Consider the following 15,045-nt stretch of genomic DNA (forward strand, 5'->3'; position numbering starts at 1 on the left):
ATAAAAGTGAGTAACTTGATATTATAGAATGTATTTTGTGTGTAAATTTTGAGATTTTGACTTAATTTTTATGAACCACAGGGAGCTTTAGCATTGCTTTATGTCTTTCCTTTGGAAAGTGTTCAATCATGTCCCATACCCTTGGTGCTTTTGAGTTGTTTGTTCTCTTCTCTTATTGTTTCTGCTTTGCTGCTTTCCACTATTTTGTAGGGTGTACTTTTGTATAGGTTGATATTTTTTTCAATTTTGTATCATGAGAATTTACTCCCAGTAGTAATTCATCTTTTAGTTTTCTTTGGTGTATTTTTCTTAAGATAGAAAGTTGAAATTTAATACATCTTTCTTCATATGAATAATACTTTCCATGTCCATTTATTGAAAGTCCTTACTTGCCCAACCTATCTGACATGTTATTAAAATATACATTTATCATAGACTCTCATTTCTATTCTGTGGTTAAGTTTATCTATCCCTGTGCCTTCTCATGCTATGCATTTTTTTTAAATAAATAAAACAACCCAACTTTATTATAGATCAGAAATTTGACTCTAGTCTCTTTGGACTGAATTAGGATAGGTTTATAACAGATCTTGACATGTATATAAGGCAAGTCCTAACTCCTTATTCTTCACTTGAGAAGTGTACTAATTAGCCAAGAAAAATGGAAATACCTATTAAAGATCTCACATATGACAGTATCTATGGAGACAACTATGCATAAGAGCAAAAAACACGAAATACTCTAAATGCACTAAACTTGAAGAATAAGCTGGGAGATTCAGTCAGTGGCCTGTCACACAGTGGTCCGAATGAATGAATGAGAGACACGCAAGCACAATGGGTAATGTTTTCTATCACCTTGCCCTGGCCACGTCACCCAGTTCTGTCAGACACCATGCTTGACGCTACCATGAGGTATTTTGCGGGTATGATTAGCATTTACAGTCAATTTACTTTAAGCAGTGCATGTTACCTTCCTCATCCAGTCAGTTAAAGTCCTTAAAAACAGAAACCGGGGTTTCCCAAAGAAGGAAATATACCTTAAGATTGTAAGTAGAAAGCCCGCCTGAGCTTCTAGTGTGCTGGTTACCTTATGAATCTCAACTCAGTACTGCAGATTTGAACAGAATCTCAGTTAACAACCAGTAGACCTGCCTTATAAATTTCAGACTTACCTGTCCTCATCATCACATGAGCCCATTCCTTAAGATAAATCTCTGCTTCTTTATATATATAAACCTCCCATTTGCTCTATTTCTCTGGAGAATACTGAAAAATGTATGATAAATTTTAGAAATGTAACATAATAAAAGCAAAGAAAACAGAATTTGATGAGTCACAAAAGAAGAAATGCAAATGATCAATAAATTTAAAACCGATACCTCAGTGACCAAAATGAATTATTTTCTTATATTGAAAGGATAAAACAAAACAAAATATGATAATCAATTCCATCTACTAGTGTTAGGAAATCAGGAAAACGGGCAAAATAAGTGTTTTCCTATATTGCTGGGAATACCGTGAGTTACTACAATTTTATTGGAAATGATTCTGGAATGATCTGTTAACATTAGAAGTCAACTTATTTTTGAACCAACAACTCAACTCTTGAAAATAATTGTGAAAAAAAAAATAAACAATGGGACAATTATTGAATAAATTATATTTACTCTGTCTACTCTGTTATATTATGTGGCTGTTAAAGACACAAAAAAAGTAGTGATTACTTTTATTAATATTATTATAATGTTTCTATTATACTATATACATATACTATATATATACTATATATATTATTATGTTTTTATTATTTATTTATTTATATATAAATATAATTTATTTATTGTTATAGTTAATATATACACATATATAATATATTATATATATAATGTTTATGTTATACTATATATATATACTATATATATTAGCTATATGTTAAATATACCAATATATTATATATATATGTTAAAGATACCAAAAAGTGGTGATGTGGAAGGTGGTAGTGAGATTATTTCTTTTTAGATAAATAGCATTAAAGATTATATGAAATTAAATGTAATAAGAATTACCTACAGAACTATTAAAATATTTAAAATTCACATTTAAGGTAATTTGTCTAATTAATTTATTGTTAAAGAATACTTTGTTCAAATAATTTTGATTGCTTTCCCTAGCAATAAAACCTGTAGGAAATATTGCCATCTTGAATGTGTTTTTATCTTTTCTCCTTTTATTTCTCTTTTAAATTTTTTATTTTATATTGGAGTATAGCCAGTTAACAATGTTGTGATAATTTCAGGTGTACAACAGAGGAACTCAGCCATACATACACAAACTAAACTCCCCTCCTATTTTATTTCTTTCTTATTTCCCTTATTTATTTCTTACATTATTTAAAAGTTGTTAGTTTCTTTTGAACATTCCATTTTTGTTTTTATTGTCATTTTTAGAATGAAAGTCATAAACTGAGGAGAAAGTAGCAGAAATAAAATGAAAAATATAGGTTGCTCAGATCAGATAACATAGCTCCAAATAGGCACTGTGTCATTCAGATGTGTTCTTTTCTCTAAATCAACACAAAACATTCTAAACTTCCATGACACTGTGGCTTCATTGCTTGTTTATCTAAAGCTGAATTCTTTTGTCTTGTGCCTTTTTGCATAATATTTAGTAAAATATTTTTTAAGTATCTGAATTTAGATAGTAATTTGATCAGAAAATAATTTAATTAGGTGCTTTGTTTTCAAAAAGTTATTCAGATGTTTTTCCTTTAAATAACTTCCATTGATGTTATTTTTATGTTTTAATTTATAAATACTCTATTTCTGTTGGGAAAATATATCTCTAGGTTTTTATGTTAAAACCATCATAACATTGACCTTTACTTTTAGTGACTAAAAGAAAAATCTCAAAAAAAAAAAATTAGTTTTTGATGTAAAAACCTGTTTGAAAATGGAAATGTGAACAATATCCTTATATTTGTCTAAGCCCTGAAAGTTACAGAAGCACATTGTATATGATGAGATAAGCAAAGTTAAGTATACATGCTTTAAACAATTGTTGACAACTGTGATTTAATATTGTTAAACAAAAAGCCTGATTATCTAATTAATAGCAGATTAAAAAATATATTTGTGATATCTACCTACATCATTGTTTTAATCAAGCATGCTTTTCACTATTAAAATTTTCATTATTATAAGGCAATCTATAGGTGAGTAGATGTTCCAAATAAGTAAATACATGATGGATTTTTAATGTCAATTTTAAGTTTGATAAGGAAAATATTGAATTATGACTAGTGTAAATAGCTAAATCTTTAACAACTACAAATGAGCACAATACAATAGGAACCTTTTGCTTAGAGCTGAAACATTGCTCATTTCAATTAGTAGCCAGAGACTGGATAGAACCCATGATTCTGCACTAGAATTTATGGGAAATGGCTCTTATCTGATCCAGTTATCTGATGGACAATTTGCTGAACATAACTATGCTACCTTTCCCCCAAATGTCTATAGATTCTTCTTCAGTACTTTAAAATCATACTAACAATAATATGTGTTTTTACGTTAAGAAGTTTAACTTTATAATGGTTATAAAATGATTTAGAATAGGAGACTTTTGGGGTAAGGGCTATATAAACACAAAGCAATATGAACAATTACAAGCTTCATTTTCCTTTCTTCTCACACATTTTCCCCCTCTAGAGATAGTCAGTTTAGGAAATTGAACAATTAGATTCATATATTGATAAATAGATGGCTGAATTTTTTTACAGAAAAAAATTGTTCTTGTGCTCTGTTTCATTTTGATAAACCAGAGTCAGTGGCGTGAAATGCATGAAATTTTATCCTGAAGGTCACTCACCAACCTTTTATGAAGTTAAACCAATTGTTCAAACGGAGAAAAGTAGGTTTGTGAACAAATAGCTTTGTCTTCCTGCAAACCTCCTGAGAATTCGTTCCTGCTGACTCCTTATCTTAACATGTAACACAATCACCAATTAGTGTCAAAGTTACTGGAGCCATCACATTCTCAACTGCATTAACCTTATGTACTGGTTCAAGGAAAATGTAATTATTCTTCTTCTAAACTAATCAGTAATTTCAAAGTTATTATTAACTAATTTAATCTTTAAATCGGCATAACCTATCAGATTTATTGCTGAAAGAAAAGGAAGACTATTTAGATGGAAAACCAAAGCAAGTGGAAAATAGCATTTTTTAAAATTCAGTTGCAGAGAAACCATGCTTTTAACCTTGTCCAGGTCAGAACCATTGGAAGGGAGAAAAAAAAAAGACATTATTCATGTCACTGAAGACTAGGGGTAATTTTTCTAATTCCCTGGCATATTAATAACCAACAATGAGTGAGCCCCTTAAGTACCTCATTTATTGTCTTAAATATGAAAATGTTTTAGAGATTAGAGAGGAAATTGTTTGAATTAATTAACTGAACTGGCGCTCAAGGGATCTAGTACAAGATTTTCAGACAAAAGCTGGAAATTTACAATAATGACATTTCTTTCATGGTTAGAAAATATAGCACCAGTGGGATTTGGAGGCACTCTTAACATTTTAGCTGATGTCTGTTGAGGGCTTAAGAACCCTCTGAAACCATTTATTTTATTCATTGGAGACTTCTCTCAATTACATTATAAAAGGCGTCATATTAAAATAGCCATGAGGCCCACAAATTTCACCATATAAGTGGAATTGGATAACTGGCACAATGAAAATTCAAAATGCAAATGGAAGCTATTAAAGTAATAGCATCATTTAAAAAAATTTCTTTTGCAGGAAAGGTAATGTGTAGATAGATAAAAGCAGAATGGTGTTGTACATGGTTGGCTTAATCACATTTCTTCCCAATTCTCTTGTGGGTTATCAGTTGCAAATGAGACTCCTCTGTGCTTAAGAATCCATCCATATGGTATGGTGATTCTTCAGAGCAATTTGAAAAAGCGTTTGGTTTAACCTGGATTATATAAATACCCAAAATATACAAACTTCAAGATTAGATTAAAATGTGCATTTACTGATTTACATATCTATCTATATTTCTCTATTCCCCCATTCATCTATTCAATTTATCTATCTGTCCCCATCCATCCATCCACTCACCCATCCATTCATCACCTATCTACACTATGTCATGTAAAACCACATCTGATATTTTCATTCTTTCTAACAAATGAACTATTTAAAAGTGCTAAATGTTAAAGCAGAATCTGCCTTGCATGCATACATTCTCAGTCATGTTTAACTCTTTTGCAGTACTATGGTTTGTAACCCACCAGGCTCCTCTGTACATGGGATTTTCTTGGCAAGCATACCAGAGTGGGTTGCCAAGCCCTCCTCCAGGGGATCTTCCTGACCCAGGGATCGAACACAAGTCTCCTGTGTATTCTGCATTGTCAGGCAGACTCTTTACCACTGAGCCACCAGGAAAGCCCAGAATCTGCCTTACTGAACCCAATTTGGTAAGCAATAGTCAAGCATTTACAGGTGTCATTTCCTACCCTGTAATGATAATTTTATTATCTATCTTTATATACAAAAATCTAAAGTTTAAAAACTGTTAAGTCTCCAAACATCATTTATTCCAGTTTTAATAGTTTATGAGCATATACTTTATATAAATTCTGCATACTTAAAATGTAAAATTTTTAAATATTGATATGTGTACATATCCATGAAAGCATCACCACCATCAAGATAACATATTAGTCACCTCAAAGTTTCCTCATGAACTTTCATAATTCCTCTCCTTCCCTTCACTAGAATCTTACCTCACCCTATCCCTAGGCAACTTTTGATTTGTTTTCCATCACTATGGATTATTTTACAAAATTTATTCAAATAGAATCCTATGCATTCTTTTGTCTTGTGTCTTTCATTTTCTTGAGATAGATTTGTGTTGTAGTTTGTATCAGTAGTTCATTGTTTTTATTATTGTGTGCATAAATAACAGTTCACTTATCCATTCTTACACAGATAGGAGGCTGAAGTTTTATAAGGGTATATGCTTTTCTTTTTCTTTTATAATTTAAGGTTTTCCATAAGATTTGTTTTGACTTGTCTTTGAATATGGTGCCAGGCATAAATCAAATATTGTGGATTTTTTTCTTTGCATGTACAATTTTGCATAAGCCAATTCTTCAGTGAAATACCATGGGGCTTCCTAGGTGACTCAGTGGTAAACTCCTGGGTCTGAAAGATCCCCTGGAGTAGGAAATACCAACTCACTCCACCATTCTTGCCTGGAAAATTCCATGGACAGTGGAACCTGGTGACCCACAGTTCATAGGGTCACAAAGAGTTGGGTGATTTAACCTGTAGGAATTGCTTCAGCAACATTTTTTTTTTTTAACCTGTCCTTTCTCCACTGAATTGCCTTTGACCTTTGCTTAAAATCATTTCGTCATACATGTATAATCTGATTCTGTTCCATTTGTTTGTTTACCAACATCATGCCATTATACATAAGTTTAAGATTAGTTGCTCAGTCGTGTCCGACTCTGAGACCCCATAGACTGTAGCCTACCAGGCTCCTCCATCCATGGGATTTTCCAGGCAAGAGTACTGGAGTGGGGTGCCATTGCCTTCTCCAGAGGATCTTCCCAACCCAGGGATCAAACCCAGGTCTCCCACATTATAGGCAGATGCTTTACCCTCTGAGCCACCAGGAAAGCCCTGAAATATAAAATTTCCTATTATAAAGCTGTTATACATAGTACAGTTTTATAATAAATCTCAAAGGTGGATATTTCTAGTTATTTTTAATTTTCAAAATTGCTTTAGTTATGTATACTTTGCTTTTCTATGTACTTTTAGAATCAGTTTGAAAATTTCTACCAAAAATGTCTTCTGGCAATTTAAGTAAAACTGCATTGACTCTGTAGTTCAATTTGAGGAGAATTTACATCTTAAAGTTACTGAGTCCTCTAGTTCATGACCATTTATTTAGGTGTTCTTTTATTTTAGCAGTGTTTTGTAATTTTCAGCATTCAGGGCTTTCATATCCTTTGTCAAAATAGATTCCTAAATATCCCATATTTTTTGGTACTTACAAAAGTAGTTCTCTTTAATTTGAATTGTTGGTCATTGCCAATAGAGCTATAATTAATACTATATGTTTATTCCTACAACTTTACCAAATTCCTTTGTTAATGTTAGTAATGATTTTATAGATTCCAACAGATTTTCTCTATAATGATTATTTTTCCTGTGAATAAAGACAAGTTTATTTTTTACTTTACAAAACGGATATTTTAAAACTATATTTCTTATCCAGTAGCACTGACAAGGGCTTTCCTGGAAGCTCATTGGCAAGCTCCACCTGCCAATGCAGGAGATGCAGGTTTGATCTCTCATTCTGGATGATCCCCTAGAGAAGGAAATGACATCCCATTCCAGTATTCTGGCCTGGAAATCCCACGGACAGAGAAGCCTGGCAGGCTGCAGTCCATGGGGTCGCCAAGGAGTAGGACATGACTTAGTGACTAAAAATAACAACAAAGCTGACAAACAGCAAAAGCTGACAACAATAGGCAGTAAGATGTTGAATGGAAGCGATAAAAACAGACATTCTTGGCCATTTAATCTTTGTGATGCTAACTTCAGATTTGTTCACAAAAGTCCTTTAGTAGACTATGGAAGTCCCCCTTTATTCTAACTTTGCTGAGAGGATTTGTTTGTTTTAAACCGGCAAGAGTTTTTTTTTCCCTGCTAAATTGACTTGATTATATGGCTTTCCTCTTGTAATCTGCTAATGTGTCAAATTAAATATATTCATTTTTGGACATCAGATCAAACCTGCATTTGTGGAATAAACCACTTGATCGTGTTTTTTTTTGTTCAGTCACTCAGTTGTGTCCGACTCTTTACGACCACATGGACTGCAGCACTCCAGGCTTCCCTGTCTTTCACTATCTCCGAGTTTGCTTGAACTCGTGTCCATTGAGTCAGTGATGCCATCCAACCATCTCATCCTCTGTCGTCCCCTTCTCCTCTTGCTCTCAATCTTACCCAGCATCAGGGTCTTTTCCAATGAGCTGGCCCTTTGCATCAGGTGGCCAAAGTATTGCAGCTTTAGCACCAGTCCTCCCAATGAATATTCAGGGTTGATTTCTTCTAGGACTGATTAGTTTGATCTTCTTGTTGTCCAAGGGACTCTGAAGAGTCTTCTCCAGCGCCACAGTTCAAAAACCTCAGTTCTTCACCACTCAGCCTTCATTATGCTCAAACTTTCACATCCATATATGACTACTAGTAAAACTATAGCTCTGACTATAGGGACCTGTCTATACAGAGATGTTTTTGTTTTTTAATACACTGTCTACCTTTATATATGATGGTAAACTCAATTTGCTAAAATTTTGATTAGGCTTTATTCTCTAAATTTAAGAGAAATAGTTTCTTATATTTATTTGGTTTTGGTAACAGGATAATGTTGGCCTAATACAATAAGTTGAGAATTATTCTCTCTTCAATTTCTTGAAAATTATTGTAGAAACCACCTGTACCTATATTTTTTTCTTTTGGGAAAGTTTTTAAATACAGATGAATTATTTGATAGATATTAAGCCAAGTGGATGATCTACTTCTGTTTAAGTGACTGCTGATAGTTTGTGTTTTGGTGGGTATTTACTGATTTCATCAAAGTATAGGCATGAAGTTGTTCTCAATAGCTACTTATTATGTTTTAATATCTATAGAATTTGCAAACCTGCAATGATATTACTGCTCTAATTATTGATATTGGTAATTTGTGTTTTGTCTATTTTTCCTTGATCTATCTGCCTACATATATTAATTTTATTGATATTCTCAAACCACCAACTTTGAATTTAATTGGATTTTCATACTCAAGTCAGTTCCCCTTCCTCCCTTTGTTTTCTGTCTTTAAGGTTTTAAATATTTTGCATATTTCATGTAAATATAATCTTGTCCTATATAGCCTTTTCTGTCTGTTTATTTCATTTAGCATAATGTTTTCAAGGTTCATCTGTGTTGTAACTTGTATCTGTAATCCAGTCTTCTTAATGGCTGAATAATATTCCATTATATGAATAGACCTTGTTTTGCTTATCCATTCCTCCAAAAATGAAGATCTGTGTTCTTTCCACTTTTTCACTGTTTTAAATAGTGCTTCTCTTGTCATTTGTACACAAGTACTTGTTTGAATACCTTTTCTTTTAGGTATATACCAATGAGTAGAATTTCTGAGTCATAAATTTACTCTATGTTTAGCTGTCAGAGGAACCATCAACCTGTTTCCACATGGCTGCACCATTATACATCTTCACCAGCAATATATGAGAGTTCAGATTTCTCCACAGTGTTGTTAATACTTGTTATTATTCATTTCTTAAAACTATAGCCGTCCTCAGTTCAGTTCACTCTCACTCATGTCTGACTCTTTTTGGCCTCTTGGGCTGCAGCCTGCCAGGCTTTCCTGTCCATCACCAGCTCCCAGAGTTTGATCAAACTCATATCCATCAAGTCAGTGATGCCATCCAACCATCTCATCATCTGTTGTCCCCTTCTCCTCCTGCCTTCAAACTTTCCCAGCATCAGGGTCTTTTCCAATGAGTCAGTACTTCACATCAGGTGGCCACATTTTGGAGCTTCAGCTTCAGTATCAGTCCTTCCAGTGAATATCCAGGACTGATTTCCTTTAGGACTGACTGGTTTGAACTCCTTGCAGTCCAAGGGACTCTCCAGAGTCTTCTCTAACACCACAGTTCACAGTTCACAAGTTCCCACGTTTAGACACTCTGTAAAGAATGTAGAAATAAAGATATGTAGATGGCATTTATTACAGTAAAATTTGGGATAGGACAATAAGAGATGGAGGCTCTATGAGTGGTGAATATAGTGGAGTAAAGTGCACTAATTTTTTTAAAAAAACAGTATAATTTTCAAATGGAATTCATAGAATTAAAATGGAAATATGTCAAGAATTATTGACAAGTTAAGAAAAAAAATGCACAACTATTCTCAGAAATTATAAAACTAAATTTAAAATCTTCTTATGCCAAAAATCTTTCATGTCAAAACATGACAAAATTTTGGATAAGGCATAAAAGCTTAATTTTTAAAATGTTTCATTGAGTTAACAATAATGTAAAGCTCTCTGAGAATCAGAACATGGTGAAGGCACTTCCATGGTGGCCCAGTGGTTAAGATGTCACTTTCCAATGCAAAGGGCGCAGGTTCGAACTTTGGTTAAGTAGCTAAGACCCCACATGCCTCATGGACAAAAACACAAGACATAAAACAGAAGCAATATTGTGACAAATTCAATAAAGATTTAATAAATGGTCTGCATGAGTTCAGTTCAGTCACTCAGTTGAATCCAGCTCTTTGCAACCCAGTCCATCACCAACTCCTGGAGTTTTCTCAAACTCATGTCCATTGAGTCAGTGATACCATCCAGCCATCCTGTCAGCTCCTTCTCCTCCTGCCTTAAATCTTTACCAACATAAGGGTCTTTTCCAGTGAATCAGTTCTTTGCATTAGGTGGCCAAAGTATTAGAGCTTCTGCATCAGTCCTTCCAATGAATTTTCAGGGTTGATTTCCTTTAGGATTGACTGGTTTGATATCCTTGCTGTCCAAGGGACTCTCAAAAGTCTTTTCCAGCACCAATGTTCAAAAGCATCAATTCTTTGGTGCTCAGCTTTCTTTATAGTCCAACTCTCACATCTATATGTGACTACTGGAAAATCCATAGCTTTGACTATATGAACCTTTGTTGGTAATGTCTCTGCTTTTTAATATGCTATCTAGGTTTATCATAGCTTTAAAAGATGCTGTCTTTTAATTTCATGGCTGCAGTCACCATCTGCAGTGATTTTGGAGCTGAAGAAATAAAGTTTCTCACTGTTACCATTGTTTCCCCATCAGTTTTCCATGAAATGATGGGACTGGATGCCATGATCTTAGTTTTTTGAATGTTGAGTTCTAAGCCAGCTTTTTCACTCTCCTCTTTCATCTTCATAAGAAGCTCTTTAGTTCTTTGCTTTCTGCCCTTAGGATGGTGTCATCTGCATATCTGAGGTTAATGATATTTCTCTCAGCAGTCTTGATTCTAGCTTGTGCTTCATCCAGCCCGGCATTTCGCATGATGTACTCTGCATATAAATTTAAATAAGCGGGGTGACGATATACAGCCTTGATGTACTCCTTTCCCAATTTGGAACCATGTTGTTCCATGTCCGGTTCCCACTGTTGCCTCTTGACCTGCATACAGATTTCTCAGGAGGCAGGTGAGGTGGTCTGGTATTCTCATCTCTAAGAATTTTGTGATCCACACAGTCAAAGGCTTTAGCGTAGTCAGTGCAGCAGAAGTAGATTATTTTAGTAAAGTTTTGTGTATTTATTTGACAATAGAAATCTAGATGGTGTATTTTTAGCATGTCTGTAATAGGTATTATATAGAGAGTGAAAAGGTAGAATAGAAATATTATTTACAAAGTTGATAGCAGATACAGTCTAAGCATTTTTGAAAGACATGAACGCTTAGATTCAAGAAACAAATGAACCACTGGGTAGCACATAACTAAAGGAGAGTACATAAAGTTTTGAAGTGAAACTTCAGGGAAAGAAAAGACAAGAATATGTTTTTAAAAAGTCAAAGAGTATGCAGACTGCCAATAAAACAATATGTATTAACAGATTCATCAAACTTAGCAATAAAATCTTAAATGAAATAAAATTACAAATGCAAAAGTTCCTTAATTTCTATATTCTTTACTCACTCAAGCTTCTTTCAGGCCCAAGCTTCAACTGATATCACTCTACTTAAATGGAACCATTTAAAATTATAAGATTCTGGGACTTCCCTGGAGGTCCAGTGATTAAAAGTCAGACTTCCACAGCAGAGGGCACAGCTTCACTTCCTGGTTCACAAATTCCCACAAGCATGGCATGGCCAAAAAATTGAAAAATTTTAACCCTGGAAGGGACTTTACAGTCATCTAGTCTTACTTTCTCATTTTAGGACTTAGCCTAGAGCTGAAAATATTGGCGCATAATCCCAGAGTTAATTTGCTGAATAGTGAAGTCTGCAGTAAACACAAGTCATCTGACCCCCACTCCTGTTCTCTTCCAACCACACCACATTGTCTCCATTCATATGGAATTTGTCCTATTTACCATTCTTGCTGAAAAAAAGAAAAGTAACCATTAGCATATTATTATATGAAGAGAGACCTGAAAATTTTAGATGAACAAAATATGAAGCTGCCACCCAGTTATAATTAATTGAAGATTAACTTTAAGAAGAAGGCTATTGAACTCTGGATGGACTGTAACAGTAAATGTTGGAATGAAAGATAAATCAGTCAGTTAGTCTGGAAAATATTTAATGTTAGCTGGTGAGAAGCACTGTGGAAGAAAATAAAGCACAAGAGGAAGATATAAAAGGGGTGTTTTTCGATTTTAAGTAAAATGAGCAGGTAAGGTGCTTACTTTGAAGGTAATGCTTAAGCAAAGAAAAAATACAATAAACTATATGGATAATTGAAGAAAGAACATTCCAAGAAGGAAGTGCTGTGCAGATCAAGAGGAAGGCCCTAAAGCAGGAGAACCTCTGGTGTGTCCCTGAAACTTCCATGAAGGCAGATAGTCTGGGAAAACTGGGAGAGCAATACTAGGGAACAAAATGGGAGAATGAAAGGCACACCAGATCTTGTCGGCACTTACGGATCAAAGTAAAGATTCGTTTTTCACTAAGGCCAGAACGGGAAGAGGCTTTAACAGTGAATGACAGTGTCCCACTCTTCAGAATATAAAGGACCAGGACTGAAGAAGGAGACTGATTAAGGGGCACCTGTCACATTCCAGGCAGGAGATAATGATGGCTCAGAATCAGGTGGTGGCAGTGATGGAGGTAAGAGGTTGAATACATACTGTATATCTGTTTTTAAGCGGTGTTGATGGTATCTGCTGAAAGAGTGTATGTGAGGTATAAAGGATAATTCCATGAGTTTGGTCCTGGGGAACAGGAAAGAAGAGATGAAGTTGACACAAGCTGAAATGGAGAACCCATAGGAAGAGCAATTTGTGGGCTAAATATCGGAAGCTCCGTTTGGAGCATTTTAGTATTGAGATATATGATAGACATTCAAGGTAGTGATTTCATACAGGCAAAATGATTTTTAGACAAGTCACTAAAGAGGAAACCCAATTAAAATATCAATGAGGTAGTATTTGGACTTGTTGCTCAGTCGCTTAGTCGTGTAAGACTCTTTGTGATCCCGTGGACATGCCAGGCTTCCCTGGCACAATCTCCCAAGTTTGCTCAAACTCAAGTCTATTGAGTCAACGATGCCATCCTGCCATCTCATCCTCTGTCACCCTCTTTTCCTCCTGCCCTCAGTCTTTCCTAGAATCAGGGTCTTTTCCAATGAGTTGGGTCTTCTCATCAGGTGGCCAAAGTATTGGAGTTTAGCATCAGTCCTTCCAATGAATATTCAGAGTTGATTTCCTTTAAGATTGACTGATTTGATCTCCTTGCTCTCCAAAGGACTCTCAAGAGTCTTCTCCAACAGCACCACAGTTCAAAAGCAGCGATTCTTCGGCCCTTAGCCTTCTTTATGCTCCAGCTCTAACATTGGTACTTGACTACTGGAAAAACCATAGCTTTGACTATATGGGCCTTTGTTGCCAATGTGATGTCTCTGCCTTTTAATATGATGTCTAGGTTTGTCATAGCTTTTCTTTGAAGGAGCAAGTGTCTTTTAATTTCATGGCTGTAGTCACTGTCTGCAGTGATATTAGAGCCCAAGAAAATAAAATCTCTTGACTGTTTTCATGTTTTCCCCACCTGTTTGCCATGGAGTGATGAGACTGGATGCCATGATCCTAGTTTTTTGAATGTTGAGTTTAAGCCAGCTTTTTCACTCTCCTCTTTCCCTTCATCAAGAGGCTCTTTAGTTCTCCTTCACTTTCTTCCTTTAGGGTGGGTGTTGTCACCTGCATATCTAAGATTTCCACTGTAGGTAATGAAAAAAAAAAATCTGAATCACACACATTACAAAGAATGCAAACAAGAGATTATTTTTACTTATTTGGAATATAAATTGTTACACCTTCACTTAAGTATTTGGCAGAATCCAGAAAGCTGCAGATTTTTCCTCATGATCCAATATTTCATTCTTTTGTCTGAGATATTTTATAATGATATAAAATTAAACAGGGGCAAGCTTGGGAAGAAACAAGTTTTAGAATGTGGACATAATTAAACCTCTCTTAATTACATGGAATTAGTGGATACCAATTGTTATAAAGAGAACCATAAAAGTGTGTTTTCAAGTACTATATTTACTGCAACAAAGATAAATGTTTGAGAGGATACATGTGAAATGTTTATTATTGGTTAGTTCAAGATGATAGGATTACAGAATTGGAGATTATAAGACTGAATTTTTATCTATCACTCTACTAATAGAAAAGTTGTTAATCATTTAGAAATATTTTGGAATGGAAGGTATATTTTAATACACTGTATTTGCAACATAATCATTTGCATTTTTATAATTAAAAATAAAACACAATTTTAAAAATTGTATTTATTATGCTCCCCTTCATAAAAATATAGCTGAAATTAAACTATAAACAAAACAAAAGGAAATATTATTTGTAAATCTGCTAAATTTATTTGATATGATTAGCACACTCAATTCCAAAAATATGTTAATTATTAGAAGCTGGATAAATTGTTTATTGATATTTGATGTATTTATATGATGAAAATTATGCTTATATTCCTAAAGACCTATTAAGACTTCCATCTTGTGTTGTTTTCCCAAGAATTCAACTTTAGATTTTGTTGACTAATGCTGATTGAGCACCTAGGTCCCAAGGGATGTTTTTGTAAAGAATCCTTTCTATTTAATGTGTTAGCAGAACTAAATTAGTTGTGAGACAAATTCAATAATGTTACATATTAAATTTTTAAAGGAAACAGATTTTAACTGTCTTTTTCTTTACCCAAAGCTGGGTAAATTCAGAGTTGATAGAGATTCACTACAA

Source organism: Dama dama, chromosome 3 (assembly GCF_033118175.1).
Source record: "Dama dama isolate Ldn47 chromosome 3, ASM3311817v1, whole genome shotgun sequence".
In the NCBI taxonomy this organism is placed as follows: domain Eukaryota; kingdom Metazoa; phylum Chordata; class Mammalia; order Artiodactyla; family Cervidae; genus Dama; species Dama dama.